This window comes from Ranitomeya imitator, chromosome 4 (genome assembly GCF_032444005.1).
Source record: "Ranitomeya imitator isolate aRanImi1 chromosome 4, aRanImi1.pri, whole genome shotgun sequence".
Lineage (NCBI taxonomy): Eukaryota > Metazoa > Chordata > Amphibia > Anura > Dendrobatidae > Ranitomeya > Ranitomeya imitator.
This window is the reverse complement of record NC_091285.1, coordinates 321,657,005-321,674,108: the sequence shown is the minus strand read 5'-3', so window position 1 is coordinate 321,674,108 and position 17,104 is coordinate 321,657,005. Positions and strand designations below refer to the sequence as shown.

The window sequence follows — 17,104 nt, the reverse complement described above, 5'->3', positions numbered from 1 at the left end:
TTTCCTCAAGCACACAATTTTTTAATAGAGCAGTGTGCCGGTCTTTCTTGTTCCAATTTTCACAGTCACATGACTGTATAAACAGAGCATGTTAGAGAGGCAGAGTCTCTCAGAAGCAATCATGGTCTGAGGTTCACTAATCTGTGAACAACTGCATCTAAAAATTGTGGAACAATTTCAGAAATTGTCCCTCAACGCAAAATTGCAAATGCTTTAAACATCCATTTGTCTACAGTATATGTTATCAAAATATTTAGAGATTTTGGAAAAATCCTATGTGCACAAGGGACAAGGCTGACAGTCAATATTGGATGCTTTTGCTCTATACCCCTGAAGGGGCATTGCATTAAAAACAGACAATCTGGTCGTACAAATCACTTTGTGGATTTAGGAATAATTCCATAAATCATCGAGAACACAGTTTGCCATGCAATCCACAAATGCAAGTTAAAGCTGTATCATGTAAAGTAGCAGCCACAGTAGCGTAGCTACCAGGGGGGCAGAGGGTGCGGCCGCCCACCGATCACAGGGCCCACCCGGAGCTACACTACACTTAATTATATCAGCGTGCACAGCCCGCTGATATAGTTAATCTCCATGCTCCGTTGTAGAGCAGGGAGACAAGGTCTCCCTGCTCTACTGCGGGCAGTGACCGGGGAGAGCCAGAGGAACTCATGCACGAGGGAGGAGGATAGGTGCCGGCACTGTACCTGTCTGCTGGCTCCAGTATACAGCAGAGTCATGCCCACATTGCACGCTGTGTGAGCGTGTCTGCTCTGCTGCAGAGAAGTCAGTAGGAGGACCAGGGCACGGCTTCTGTGAGTGTGCAGAGAAGAGCAAGGCAGACAGTCACAGGACAGAGGTGCTGTAAGTAACAGTACAGATTTCTGCAGGTACTGGCCGGAGATGTCTGCACCGTGCAGTGAGGATGTGGCAGGACACGGCTCCCCTCCTGATAAGACCCGGCCTTGTGCTGTATATCTGCAGTTTTTATCTGAGGAACTGTAGATTTATGGTGGCTGCTGGAACTACAGACCGGACAGTGCGGGTTGCCAAGCATGACCCAATCTGTAAAAGACTTCACAACTGCCATAAGTCTCATGGTGTCTCAGACAGAGACTGACAAGACAGGTCAGTAATGGGCACTGATAGATATGACCGTGTGTGTGTGTGTGTGTGTGTGTGTGTGTGTGTGTGTGTGTGTGTCTGTCATATATCCTTCTCTGTGGGGTCCTGCAGCCGGGGTCAAATCTATCAGTGCACATCACTGACCTGTCTTGTCAGTATATATACACACTGCATTCACTGATATGAGATCACACAAACACTGGTCTGATTGGACCCTGACCCCGGCTATAGGATATCTATCCTATAGCCAAGGTCAGGATCCTATCAGTACAGTGTCTGCATGATCTCATATCAGTAAATCCAAGGTAGTAAACATGAAAACCCCATTATGAATCCTGGTATTAAAAATAAAAAAGTTGATGCTGAATATATATGAGATATAGAAAGACAGAAGAAAATAGAAACAGCAAATAGGTGCGTATAGGAGATCATATATCGGTGCAGGACCCCCAAAGGGGAGAAGGGAAAAAGGAACAGACGAACCAGGGGGTGTACTTCTTTAGATTGGCAATATTCTACCTCACTCTTTCTTCTGGTTGCCTTCCTTTCCGTTTCCCTCTCTGGGTTCTTCTCCAGACAAGAGTATTCCTTTAAGGTTACCTGGATACATTCAGGGAGCTATGCCCATAAGCTGGACTCTATATGCACATACTTGCTCTTTCTATTTTCTTCTATTTAGCGCTTTGTCATATATATCAGAGCTGTGCAAGTATCAGCCCACAGAATCCAAAGAGTGGGAGCTATTGCAGGGGTCATTATACAACATTTGAGCTATTGTGGGTACCATTATACAGCGTGAGAGCTAATACAGAGTCATTATACAGCGTGAGTGATAATGCAGGGGCCATTATACAGCATGGGAGATAATGCAGGGGTCATTATACAGCATTGGAGTTAATACGGAGTCATACAGCGTAGGAGATAATGCTGGAGTCATTATACAGCATTGGAGCTAATACGGAGTCATTATACAGCATTGGAGCTAATACGGAGTCATTATACAGCATTGGAGCTAATACGGAGTCATACAGCGTAGGAGATAATGCTGGAGTCATTATACAGCTTGGGAGATAATGCTGGAGTCATTATACAGCATTGGAGCTAATACGGAGTCATTATACAGCATTGGAGCTAATACGGAGTCAATATACAGCATTGGAGCTAATACGGAGTCATTATACAGCATTGGAGCTAATACGGAGTCATTATACAGCATTGGAGCTAATACGGAGTCATTATACAGCATGGGAGCTAATACGGAGTCATTATACAGCATTGGAGCTAATACGGAGTCATTATACAGCATGGGAGCTAATACGGAGTCATTATACAGCATTGGAGCTAATACGGAGTCATTATACAGCATTGGAGCTAATACGGAGTCATTATACAGCATGGGAGCCAATACGGAGTCATTATACAGCATTGGAGCTAATACGGAGTCATTATACAGCATTGGAGCTAATACAGAGTCATTATACAGCGTAGGAGCCAATACGGAGTCATTATACAGCATTGGAGCTAATACAGAGTCATTATACAGCATTGGAGCTAATACGGAGTCATTATACAGCATTGGAGCTAATACGGAGTCATTATACAGCGTAGGAGCTAATACGGAGTCATTATACAGCATTGGAGCTAATACGGAGTCATTATACAGCATTGGAGCCAATACGGAGTCATTATACAGCATGGGAGCCAATACGGAGTCATTATACAGCATTGGAGCTAATACGGAGTCATTATACAGCATTGGAGCTAATACGGAGTCATTATACAGCATTGGAGCTAATACGGAGTAATTATACAGCGTAGGAGCTAATACGGAGTCATTATACAGCATTGGAGCTAATACGGAGTCATTATACAGCATGGGAGCTAATACGGAGTCATTGTACAGCATTGGAGCTAATACGGAATCATTATACAGCATTGGAGCTAATACGGAGTCATTATACAACATTGGAGCTAATACGGAGTCATTGTACAGCATTGGAGCTAATACGGAGTCATTATACAGCGTAGGAGCTAATACGGAGTCATTATCATTATCTCTGCAGCATTCGATACTGTGGATCATCAGCTCCTCCTCACTATGCTCCGCTCCATCGGCCTCAAGGACACCGTTCTCTCCTGGTTCTCCGCCTATCTCTCTGACCGATCCTTCACTGTATGTTTTGCTGGTTCCTCCTCCTCTCACCTTCCCCTTACTGTTGGGGTTCCTCAAGGATCAGTCCTAGGCCCCCTACTCTTCTCGTTGTATACTGCCCCTATTGGAGAAACAATCAGTAGATTTGGTTTCCAGTACCATCTCTATCCTGACGACACCCAATTATACACTTCTGCTCCTGATATCACACCAACCTTTTTAGAAAACACCAGTGATTGTCTTACCGCTGTCTCTAACATCATGTCCTCCCTCTATCTGAAACTAAACCTGTCAAAAACTGAACTCCTCGTGTTCTCTCCCTCTACTAACCTACCTTTGCCTGACATTGCCATCTCCGTGTGCGGTTCCACCATTACTCCAAAGCAACATGCCCGCTGCCTTGGGGTCATCCTTGATTCTGACCTTTCATTCACCCCCTACATCCGATCACTGGCTCGCTCTTCTTACCTGCATCTCAAAAACATTTCTAGATTTCGCCCTTTTCTTACTTTCGACTCTGCAAAAACTCTGACTGTTTCACTTATTCATTCTCGTCTGGACTATTGTAACTCTCTACTAATCGGCCTCCCTCTTACCAAACTCTCCCCGCTCCAATCTGTCCTGAATGCTGCAGCCAGGATCATATTCCTCACCAACCGTTACACCGATGCCTCTACCCTGTGCCAGTCATTACACTGGCTACCCATCCACTCCAGAATCCAGTACAAAACTACTACCCTCATCCACAAAGCACTCCATGGCTCAGCACCACCCTACATCTCCTCCCTGGTATCAGTCTACCACCCTACCCGTGCCCTCCGCTCCGCTAATGACCTCAGGTTAGCATCCTCAATAATCAGAACCTCCCACTCCCGTCTCCAAGACTTTACACGTGCTGCGCCGATTCTTTGGAATGCACTACCTAGGTTAATACGATTAATCCCCAATCCCCACAGTTTTAAGCGTACCCTAAAAACTCATTTGTTCAGACTGGCCTACCGCCTCAATGCATTAACCTAACGATCCCTGTGTGGCCTATTTATAATAAAAAAAAAAAATAAAAAAAAAGGTTCCTCGCATCATGTTCTCATACACTTTATGCAGTATTAGCCCTCTGTGTCTGTACTGCTACATACTTAGGCAGGTAACTGGTTCATGCAGCTTTACATGAACACCTGAGCCTTACACTATAGCTGGTCCGAATAACTAAAGCAATTGTTACCATCCACCTCTCGTGTCTCCCCTTTTCCCCATAGTTTGTAAGCTTGCGAGCAGGGCCCTCACTCCTCCTGGTATCTGTTTTGAACTGTATTTCTGTTATGCTGTAATGTCTATTGTCTGTACAAGTCCCCTCTATAATTTGTAAAGCGCTGCGGAATATGTTGGCGCTATATAAATAAAAATTATTATTATTATTATTATTATTATACAGCTTTGGAGCTAATACGGAGTCATTATACAGCATGGGAGCTAATACGGAGTCATTATACAGCATTGGAGCTAATACGGAGTCATTATACAGCATGGGAGCCAATACAGAGTCATTATACAGCATTGGAGCTAATACGGAGTCATTATACAGCGTAGGAGCTAATACGGAGTCATTATACAGCGTAGGAGCCAATACGGAGTCATTATACAGCATTGGAGCTAATACGGAGTCATTATACAGCATTGGAGCTAATACGGAGTCATTATACAGCATTGGAGCTAATACAGAGTCATTATACAGCGTAGCAGCCAATACGGAGTCATTATACAGCATTGGAGCTAATACAGAGTCATTATACAGCATTGGAGCTAATACGGAGTCATTGTACAGCATTGGAGCTAATACGGAGTCATTATACAGCGTAGGAGCTAATACGGAGTCATTGTACAGCATTAGAGCTAATACGGAGTCATTATACAGCATTGGAGCTAATACGGAGTCATTGTACAGCATTGGAGCTAATACGGAGTCATTGTACAGCATTAGAGCTAATACGGAGTCATTATACAGCGTAGGAACTAATACGGAGTCATTATACAGCATTGGAGCTAATACGGAGTCATTATACAGCATTGGAGCTAATACGGAGTCATTATACAGCATGGGAGCCAATACGGAGTCATTATACAGCATTGGAGCTAATACGGAGTCATTATACAGCATTGGAGCTAATACGGAGTCATTATACAGCATTGGAGCTAATACGGAGTAATTATACAGCATTGGACCTAATACAGAGTCATTATACAACATTGGAGCTAATACGGAGTCATTGTACAGCATTGGAGCTAATACGGAGTCATTATACAGCGTAGGAGCTAATACGGAGTCATTATCATTATCTCTGCAGCATTCGATACTGTGGATCATCAGCTCCTCCTCACTATGCTCCGCTCCATCGGCCTCAAGGACACCGTTCTCTCCTGGTTCTCCTCCTATCTCTCTGACCGATCCTTCACTGTATGTTTTGCTGGTTCCTCCTCCTCTCACCTTCCCCTTACTGTTGGGGTTCCTCAAGGATCAGTCCTAGGCCCCCTACTCTTCTCGTTGTATACTGCCCCTATTGGACAAACAATCAGTAGATTTGGTTTCCAGTACCATCTCTATGCTGACGACACCCAATTATACACTTCTGCTCCTGATATCACACCAACCTTTTTAGAAAGCACCAGTGATTGTCTTACCGCTGTCTCTAACATCATGTCCTCCCTCTATCTGAAACTAAACCTGTCAAAAACTGAACTCCTCGTGTTCTCTCCCTCTACTAACCTACCTTTGCCTGACATTGCCATCTCCGTGTGCGGTTCCACCATTACTCCAAAGCAACATGCCCGCTGCCTTGGGGTCATCCTTGATTCTGACCTTTCATTCACCCCCTACATCCGATCACTGGCTCGCTCTTCTTACCTGCATCTCAAAAACATTTCTAGAATTCGCCCTTTTCTTACTTTCGACTCTGCAAAAACTCTGACTGTTTCACTTATTCATTCTCGTCTGGACTATTGTAACTCTCTACTAATCGGCCTCCCTCTTACCAAACTCTCCCCGCTCCAATCTGTCCTGAATGCTGCAGCCAGGATCATATTCCTCACCAACCGTTACACCGATGCCTCTACCCTGTGCCAGTCATTACACTGGCTACCCATCCACTCCAGAATCCAGTACAAAACTACTACCCTCATCCACAAAGCACTCCATGGCTCAGCACCACCCTACATCTCCTCCCTGGTATCAGTCTACCACCCTACCCGTGCCCTCCGCTCCGCTAATGACCTCAGGTTAGCATCCTCAATAATCAGAACCTCCCACTCCCGTCTCCAAGACTTTACACGTGCTGCGCCGATTCTTTGGAATGCACTACCTAGGTTAATACGATTAATCCCCAATCCCCACAGTTTTAAGCGTACCCTAAAAACTCATTTGTTCAGACTGGCCTACCGCCTCAATGCATTAACCTAACGATCCCTGTGTGGCCTATTTATAATAAAAAAAAATAAAATAAAAAAAAAGGTTCCTCGCATCATGTTCTCATACACTTTATGCAGTATTAGCCCTCTGTGTCTGTACTGCTACATACTGGTTCATGCAGCTTTAGATGAACACCTGAGCCTTACACCAGGGGTCCCCAACTCCAGTCCTCAAGGCCCACCAACAGGTCATGTTTTCAGGATTTCCTTTCCATTGCACAGGTGATGCAATTATTACCTGGGCAAGACTAAGGAAATCCTGAAAACATGACATGTTGGTGGGCCTTGAGGACTGGAGTTGGGGACCCCTGCCTTACACGATAGCTGGTCCGAATAACTAAAGCAATTGTTACCATCCACCTCTCGTGTCTCCCCTTTTCCCCATAGTTTGTAAGCTTGCGAGCAGGGCCCTCACTCCTCCTGGTATCTGTTTTGAACTGTATTTCTGTTATGCTGTAATGTCTATTGTCTGTACAAGTCCCCTCTATAATTTGTAAAGCGCTGCGGAATATGTTGGCGCTATATAAATAAAAATTATTATTATTATTATTATTATTATTATACAGCATTGGAGCTAATACGGAGTCATTATACAGCATTGGAGCTAATACGGAGTCATTATACAGCATTGGAGCTAATACGGAGTCATTATACAGCATTGGAGCTAATACAGAGTCATTATACAGCGTAGGAGCCAATACGGAGTCATTATACAGCATGGGAGCCAATACGGAGTCATTATACAGCATTGGAGCTAATACGGAGTAATTATACCGCGTAGGAGCTAATACGTAGTAATTATACAGCGTAGGAGCTAATACGGAGTCATTATACAGCATGGGAGCCAATACGGAGTCATTATACAGCATTGGAGCTAATACGGAGTCATTATACAGCGTAGGAGCTAATACGGAGTCATTATACAGCGTAGGAGCTAATACGGAGTAATTATACAGCATTGGAGCTAATACAGAGTCATTATACAGCATTGGAGCTAATACGGAGTCATTATACAGTATTGGAGCTAATACGGAGTCAATATACAGCATTGGAGCTAATACGGAGTCATTATACAGTATTGGAGCTAATACGGAGTCAATATACAGCATTGGAGCTAATACAGAGTCATTATACAGCATTGGAGCTAATACGGAGTCATTATACAGCATTGGAGCTAATACGGAGTCATTATACAGCATTGGAGCTAATACGGAGTCATTATACAGCATTGGAGCTAATACGGAGTCATTATACAGCATTGGAGCTAATACGGAGTCATTATACAGCATTGGAGCTAATACGGAGTCAATATACAGCATGGGAGCTAATACGGAGTCAATATACAGTATTGGAGCTAATACGGAGTCATTATACAGCATTGGAGCTAATACGGAGTCAATATACAGCATTGGAGCTAATACAGAGTCATTATACAGCATTGGAGCTAATACGGAGTCATTATACAGCATTGGAGCTAATACGGAGTCATTATACAGCATTGGAGCTAATACGGAGTCAATATACAGCATTGGAGCTAATACGGAGTCATTATACAGCATTGGAGCTAATACGGAGTCATTATACAGCATTGGAGCTAATACGGAGTCAATATACAGTATTGGAGCTAATACGGAGTCATTATACAGCATTGGAGCTAATACGGAGTCATTATACAGCATTGGAGCTAATACGGAGTCATTATACAGCATTGGAGCTAATACGGAGTCATTATACAGCATTGGAGCTAATACGGAGTCAATATACAGTATTGGAGCTAATACGGAGTCATTATACAGCATTGGAGCTAATACGGAGTCAATATACAGCATTGGAGCTAATACGGAGTCAATATACAGCATTGGAGCTAATACGGAGTCAATATACAGTATTGGAGCTAATACGGAGTCATTATACAGCATTGGAGCTAATACGGAGTCATTATACAGCATTGGAGCTAATACAGAGTCAATATACAGCATTGGAGCTAATACGGAGTCAATATACAGAATTGGAGCTAATACGGAGTCATTATACAGTATTGGAGCTAATACGGAGTCATTATACAGCATTGGAGCTAATACGGAGTCATTATACAGCATTGGAGCTAATACGGAGTCATTATACAGCATTGGAGCTAATACGGAGTCATTATACAGTATTGGAGCTAATACGGAGTCATTATACAGCATTGGAGCTAATACGGAGTCATTATACAGCGTGGGAGCCAATACGGAGTCATTATACAGCATTGGAGCTAATACGGAGTCATTATACAGTATTGGAGCTAATACGGAGTCATTATACAGCGTGGGAGATAATGCAGGGGTCATTATACAGTGTGGGAGCTACTGTGGGGTCCTGTAAAGAGTTTGGGGCTACTGTGAGGGCACAAAGGAGACATTTTACCATGTAAGGGCACAGTGGTGGTATTACTATGAGAATCAGTATGAGGAGCATTGCTGTTGTACCACACAGCAGGTGCAGTAATAGGGACACATATGGCAGCGGCTCAGTATTGGGGTGACACGAGGATGAGGAGTTTGTGCAGGTTGAGAATAGTCCCATTGGGGACAGTGCTGAAAATGTGAAAAGTGAAATGTGTCTTTGTTGTAATCTCTTCAGCAGTCCTGGGTGGAAGAAGTCATGTCGGTCTGGTCCAGATGGAAAAGACGGGAAAAATGAACGATTCCATCAAAAAGAACGTCAGCTGTAGGTCACCATCTACAAGTGTACTGTAATCACTTGTATGCATTGTACGACTGGTATCCACCACTATTTGGTCACTGTATGGTGGTAATATCAGTGTTGGTCTTTTTGGAGATTTTTTTTACCTACAGCAGGATCATCTGCTGACGTTCTGCTATACCCACGATTAGAGTGCACCACCATAGTTGTAATCAGGGGTTAGGGGCCCACTGAGAAGTTTCGCCCCCCCTGAGCTGAACCCCTAGCTACGCCTCTGAGCAGCCATAAATCAACAACTTTTACAAACCTATGAAAAACTTGACTAGCAATTTGTAAGGTGTATATAGCACTTGAAAATGGACACTACAATGATAGTAGAAGATGGCCTTGATTATTTAATGTAATATGTCCTCTCCTCTGACATAAATGTTGCAAAGAAATCCATGAAGAAGATGGGATACAAGTTAGTGGTGGAAGTGAAGATTGTCAATGTGATCCATTGCCAATGTTGTTCTGGGTAAAGATAATGATATTTACTTCTGTCATTTGCTTTAATATCTTATAAAATACTTATTTCCCTCCACATGCAGATGTGATTTTTAACTGATACAATATTTGTACCGTTAAAAATGTAATATTTTTTTTCCCCAAAACTTCCACATTCATTTTTGTTCTTAGTTGTAGTCTGCTTTTCCCACCATTGCTTCCTTATAACTGATCCTGCAGTATAACCTAGTGGCTGCTTGATTTATAGCAGGGCTTTCTAATCTAGAATGATAATGCTCATGTTTAATCTTTGTGATCTAGATTTTTTTTCCTTAAACCATTTTAAGACTCATTTTAGCATATGTATTGATTTTCCTTTTTTTCCCTTTATTTTTTCTATATTTTTATTTAAAATACCTGAATAGTGTTTGGTCAAGTTTTACAGGTAGCAGATTACCGAAAGTTGTTGCAAACTGTGATGTGATCACAACACCTCAATAAACTTCTATTTGATCAGGACATAGTTTTGAAGCCATTTAATTTCTACTTCTCCACTGATTGTACTCAGATTTCCCTCTCTGACCCAGATGTCATCTTTCTGTTGTCCAGAATTTGTGGTGTTATCGTTTGAAATCTCTTTCAACTCCTGTTTTTTTTTAATTATTTATTTCCACCTTGTCAAATTCTCTATCTTGAAATTGTGTACTATATTTCAATTGGGACTATCTGATCTTTATGTTCATATGTGTCATGCTAGTTTTAATTTAAGTAGTTTATAGTGGTTGTTCGGTCACAACACATTGATGGCCTTACAGTAGTTAGATTACACAGGTCTACAAAAAAATTTTTTTCAAGTGCCATGTTTTTTTGAATGGTTCTACAGTGGAATGTAAGCTGTTGGGCACCACTGCTCAAAATGACTGTTATTGTGAACAGCTAAGCAAGTTGAAGATTAAATTATCTCTAAAAGGAGTAAAGTTAAAGATTACACATTTCCTTTGTATCTTAGGGAAATAAAATATATGGTAAATTTTATATTTTAAAAATTACCAAAAGGAAAATGGGCCAGTGCAAAAGTTTAGGCAATCTGTATGGTTAGTACCTAGTAGTACCCCCTTTTGAAAGTACCACAGCTTGAAAATGCTTATTGTAGCCAGCTAAGAGTCTAGGAAAATTCTTCCAGTTCTGTGAGATTTTTGGGTTCTAGCCACAGATTTTCAGTGATATTCATATCAGGGGACTGTGAGGGCTTTTGTATAACATTCAACTTGCCCCTTTTGAGGTAGTCTGTTGTGGATTTTGACTTGGGTTTAGGATCACTATTAGTGTTGCGCGATACCTTCTGATATTTGGAAATATCGGGATCGGATTATATCAGCCAATATCCCCCAAAAATATCGGATATCGCCGATACCGAAAACCAATGCAAGTCAATGGAACACAAATATTGGCATGAAAATAAGCCCTTTCTTTCCTTGTACATCCTGTTCCAGAGGGGGGAAGAGTGTGGGCGGTGCGTGGGCGGAGACTGCGTGTCTGTGGGGGTCTGTGTGGGCCTGTCGAGGGTCGGTACGAGCCTCTTGGGGGTCTGTGCGTCCTCCCGGGGATCTGTGCGGCCTGCCGGGGGCCTGTACTGTCCTCTCGGTGGCTGTGTGGCCTGCCGGGGGTATGTGAGGCCTGACGGGGTTCTGTACGGGCCTGCCGGGGGTCTGTACGGGCCTCTCGGAGGTCTGTGCGGCCTGCCCGGGGGTCTGTACGGGCCTCTCAGGGGTCTGTGCGGCCTTCCGGGGGTCTTTGTGTTTGTGTGCAGGCATCGTCCAATGGGACTACAAGTCCCATCGGGCTATGCCTGCTACAATGGCAGTGATTGACACATTAGCCAATGATGGGACAGTAGTAGTCCCATCATCCGGCTAATGTGTTGAATGTAAAAAAAAATAAAAATACTACATACTAGAACATACATACAACATACATACAACATAAAACATACATACTACATACATACTACATACATACTACATACATACTACATAAATGCAACATACTACATACATACAACATACATAACACATACATACCACATACATACAACATACATACTACATACATACAACATACTATGTGCATACATACAACATACATACATACTGCATACATACAATGTACATGCAACATGCATGCAACATACATGCAACATGCATGCCACATACATGCCGCATACATGCCGCATACATGCCGCATACATGCCGCATACATCACACATACATCACACATACATTACACATACATACATACATACTACATACATACTACATACAATACATTCATACATTACATACAATACATTCAGACATTACATACAATACATACATACAGACATACAGTACATATAACATAGATTACATACTCACTATCACTTGTCATTTTGATCCCCGAAGCCAGTGTCATCTGTAAAAAAGATTAAAATAAACAACCAATATACTCCCTGATCCGCAGAAATCCACTAGTGTCCCACGACATTCTCCCATGGAGAAAGGCAGGATCAGCTGATGCGACCGCTCTCTAGGGGCTCCAGGAGCACAATGACGGGAGGAAGGTATCCTTCCGCATTGTATTCCTCCGCTGCTGTAAAAAAAATTGTCCCTAGTCTCACTTTTGGCATTGCTGTGTGAGAAATTTTCCCACGCAGCAATTGCCATAAAGTGAGAGTTTGAACTCTAGTAACCTCTCAGTGATACACTGCAGGAGCCATTGTCTCCTGTCAGTGTGTCACTGAGGGTCCTATAAAGCAGTGACATCACCCGATGTCACTGTTCTATAGGGAAGATCATTGTGGGACACTCGTTATTAATTGGACTACGGCGGACAGGTAGTATACGGTTTATTTTACGTTTTTTGCAGGCGCTGAAGTATGGTAACCATATGGTAAGTATAGTTAAATGAAGAATATTAAAATTTTTTCCTAATGTATGTGTGTTTTATTAACCCTTTACTAGTATTGGATTAATAATGGATAGGCGTCTTATTGACGCCTCTCCATTATTAACCCGGCTTAATGTCACCGTACAATACCAAGGTGACATTAACCCCTTATTACCCCATATCCCACCGTTACATGGGAGTGGGAAGAGAGTAGCTAAGTGCTGGAATTGGCGCATCTTACAGATGCGCCATTTCTGGGGCAGCTGCGGACTGGTATTTGTAGCCGGGGGGTGGGGCCAATATCCATGGCCCCTCTCTAGGCTATGAATATCAGCCCGCAGATGTCTGCGTAGCCTTTCTGGCTATAAAATATAAGGGGACCCCACGTCATTTTTTTTTTTTTGGGGGGGGGGGGGGGGGTCCCCCTATTTTAATAGCCAGTAAAGGCTACGCAGACAGCTGCTGGCTGATATTCATAGCAGGCTACAAATATTGGCCCCCGGCAGTCGGCTTTCCCCCTCTGGCGCAGAAAAATGCGCGGGAGCCCACACCGGTTTTTCTGTTTTTGTTTTTTTTTTTTAAAAATTAAACGCTCATTAAGGCCTCTTTCATACTTACCTCGGTACGGGTCCGTCGCTATGCGTCTGGCCGACGTACCGACGCATGTTGTGAAATTTGTGCACGACGTGGGCAGCGGATGCAGTTTTTCAACGCATCCGCTGCCCATTCTGAAGTCTGGGGAGGAGGGGGTGGAGTTTTGGCCACGCATACGCGGTAGAAAATGGTGGATGCGACGGGGGACACTCGTAGATTTCTGCGGATCAGGGAGTATATTGGTTGTTATTTTAATCATTTTTACAGATGACACTGGCTTCGGGGAACAAAGTGACAAGGGATGGTATGTACTCTGTTATATGTACTGTATGTCTGTATTGTATGTAATGTATGAATGTACTGTATGTAGTATGTACAGTTATATGAAAAAGTTTGTGCACCCCTATTAATCTTAAGCTTAATGTTTTATAAAAATTGTTTTTTTTTGCAATAGCTATTTCAGTTTCATATATCTAATAACTGTTGGACACAGTAATGTTTCTGCCTTGAAATGAGGTTTATTGTACTAACAGAAAATGTGCAATCTGCATTCAAACAAAATTTGACAGGTGCATAAGTATGGGCACCCCACCAGAAAAGTGACATTAATATTTAGTAGATCCTCCTTTTTCAAAAATAACAGCCTCTAGTCGCTTCCTGTAGCTTTTAATGAGTTCCTGGATGAAGGTATTTTTGACCATTCCTCCTTACAAAACAATTCCTGTTCAGTTAAGTTTGATGGTCGCCGAGCATGGACAGCCCTCTTCAAATGATCCCACAGATGTTCAATGATATTCAGGTCTGGGGACTGGGATGACCATTCCAGAACAGAGTAATTGTTCCTCTGAATGAATACCTGAGTAGATTTGGAGCGGTGTTTTGGATCATTGTCTTGTTGAAAGATCCATCCCCTGCGTAACTTCAACTTTGACACTGATTCATGAACATTATTGTCAAGAATCTGCTGATACTGAGAGGAATCCATGCGTCCCTCAACTTTAACAAGATTCCCGGTGCCGGCATTGGCCACACAGCCCCAAAGCATGATGGAACCTCCACAAAATTTGACTGTGGGTGGCAAGTGTTTTTCTTGGAATGCTGTGTTTTTTTGGCCGCCATGCATAACGCCTTTTTGTATGACCAAACAACTCAATCTTGGTTTCATCAGTCCACAGGACCTTCTTCCAAAAAGAAATTGGCTTCTCCAAATGTGCTTTTGCATACCTCAGCCGACTCTGTTTGTGGCGTGCTTGCAGAAACTGCTTCTTTCGCATCACTCTCCCATACAGCTTGTCCTTGTGCAAAGTGTGTTGTATAGTTGACCGATGCACAGTGACACCATCTGCAGCAAGTTGATGCTGCAGCTCTCTGGAGGTGGTCTGAGGATTGTCCTTGACTGATCTCACCATTCTTCTTCTCTGCCTTTCTGATGTTTTTCTTGGCCTGCCACCTCTGGCCCTAACAAGAACTGTACCTGTGTTCTTCCATTTCCTTACTATGTTCCTCACAGTGGAAATTGACAGGTTAAATCTCTGAGACAGCTTTTTTTATCCTTCCACTGAACAACTATGTTGAATAATCTTTGTTTTCAGATCATTAGACAGTTGTTTTGAGGAGCCCATGATGCCACTCTTCAGAGGAGATTCAAACAGGAGAACAACTTGGCCACTTTAAGTAGCTTTTTTCATGATTGCATACACCTGGCTATGAAGTTCAAAGCTCAATGAGGTTAGAAAACCAAAAAAGTGCTTTAGTAAGTCAGTGAAAAGTAGGTAGGAGTATTTAAAACAAGAAAATAAGGGTGCCCATACTTATGCACCTGTCAAATTTTGTTTGAATGCAGATTGTACATTTTCTGTTAGTACAAAAAACCTCATTTCAAGGCAGAAACATTACTGTGTCCAACATTTATTAGATATATGAAACTGAAATAGCTGTTGCAAAAAAAACAATTTTTATAAAACATTAAGCTTAAGATTAATAGGGGTGCCCAAACTTTTTCATATAACTGTATGTATGTAGTATGTATGTAGCATGTATGTAGTATGTATGATGTATGTATGTTGTATCTATGTAGTATGTTGTATGTACACGTTGTATGTATGTTGTATGTATGTATGTTGTACGTATGTAGTATATTGTATGTATGTATGAAGTATGCATGTAGTATGTACCGTATATACTCGAGTATAAGCCGACCCGAGTATAAGCCGCCCCCCCTAATTTTGCCACAAAAAACTGGGAAAACTTATGGACTCGAGTATAAGCCTAGGGTGGAAATGCAGCAGCTACCGGTGATTTTCAAAAATAAAAATAGATCATTATTTCCCCATAGCTGTGCCATATAGTGCTCTGCACAGTTCATACTGCCCCATAGCTGTACCATATAGTGCTCTGCACCATTCATACTGCCCCATAGCTGTGCCATATAGTGCCCTGCACCGTTCATACTGCCCCATAGCTGTGCCATATAGTGCTCTGCACCGTTCATACTGCCCCATAGCTGTACCATATAGTGCTCTGCACCGTTCATACTGCCCCATAGCTGTACCATATAGTGCTCTGCACCGTTCATACTGCCCCATAGCTGTGCCATATAGTGCTCTGCACCGTTCATACTGCCCCATAGCTGTGCCTTATAGTGCTCTGCACCGTTCATACTGCCCCATAGCTGTGCCATATAGTGCTCTGCACCGTTCATACTGCCCCATAGCTGTGCCATATAGTGCTCTGCACCGTTCATACTGCCCCATAGCTGTGCCACATAGTGCTCTGCACCGTTCATACTGCCCCATAGCTGTGCCATATAGTGCTCTGCACCATTCATACTGCCCCATAGCTGTGCCATATAGTGCTCTGCACCATTCATACTGCCCCATAGCTGTGCCATATAGTGCTCTGCACCGTTCATACTGCCCCATAGCTGTGCCATATAGTGCTCTGCACCGTTCATACTGCCCCATAGCTGTGCCATATAGTGCTCTGCACCATTCATACTGCCCCATAGCTGTGCCATATAGTGCTCTGCACCGTTCATATTGCCCCATAGATGCTCCACATAAATCTGTGCCGCTGCTGCCGCTGCAATAGAAAAAAAAAAAGCCATACTCACCTCTCTTGCTTGCAGCTCCCAGCGTCCGGTCCCGGCGTCTCTGCGCACTGACTGATCAGGCAGAGGGCGCCGCGCACACTATATGCGTCATCGCGCCCTCTGACCTGAACAGTCAGAGCGGAGCGACGCCGGGAAGATGGAGCGGCCCCCGGCGTGTGGAACGTGGACAGGTAAATATGACATACTTACCTGCTCCCGGCGTCCAGCTCCTTCTCCCGGACAGCTGGTCTTCGGTGCCGCAGCCTCTTCCTCTATCAGTGGTCACCGGCACCGCTGATTAGAGAAATGAATAGGCGGCTCCACCCATATGGGAGGTGGAGCCGCTTATTCATTTCTCTAATGAGCGGTCCCACGTGACCTCTGAAGAGCGGAAGAGCTGCAGCACAGAAGACCGTGGGATGGCAGGGGGAGTGCCAGGATCGCTGGAAGCAGGTAAGTATGCCTCAGCGCCCTCACTCCCTCACCCGCCGACCCTGCCACCCACCTTGACTCGAGTATAAGCCAAGAGGGGCACTTTCAGCCCAAAAATTTGGGCTGAAAATCTCGGCTTATACTCGAGTATA

The 17,104-nt window shown here is 43.4% G+C and overlaps 1 protein-coding gene across 7 annotated transcripts in view; it reads left to right on the top strand.

Moving 5' to 3' along the window:
• Positions 1-17,104, top strand: part of CADPS2 (calcium dependent secretion activator 2) — an 854,105-nt gene that overhangs the window by 245,141 nt on the left and 591,860 nt on the right. The gene's annotated exons all lie outside the window — the stretch shown is intronic.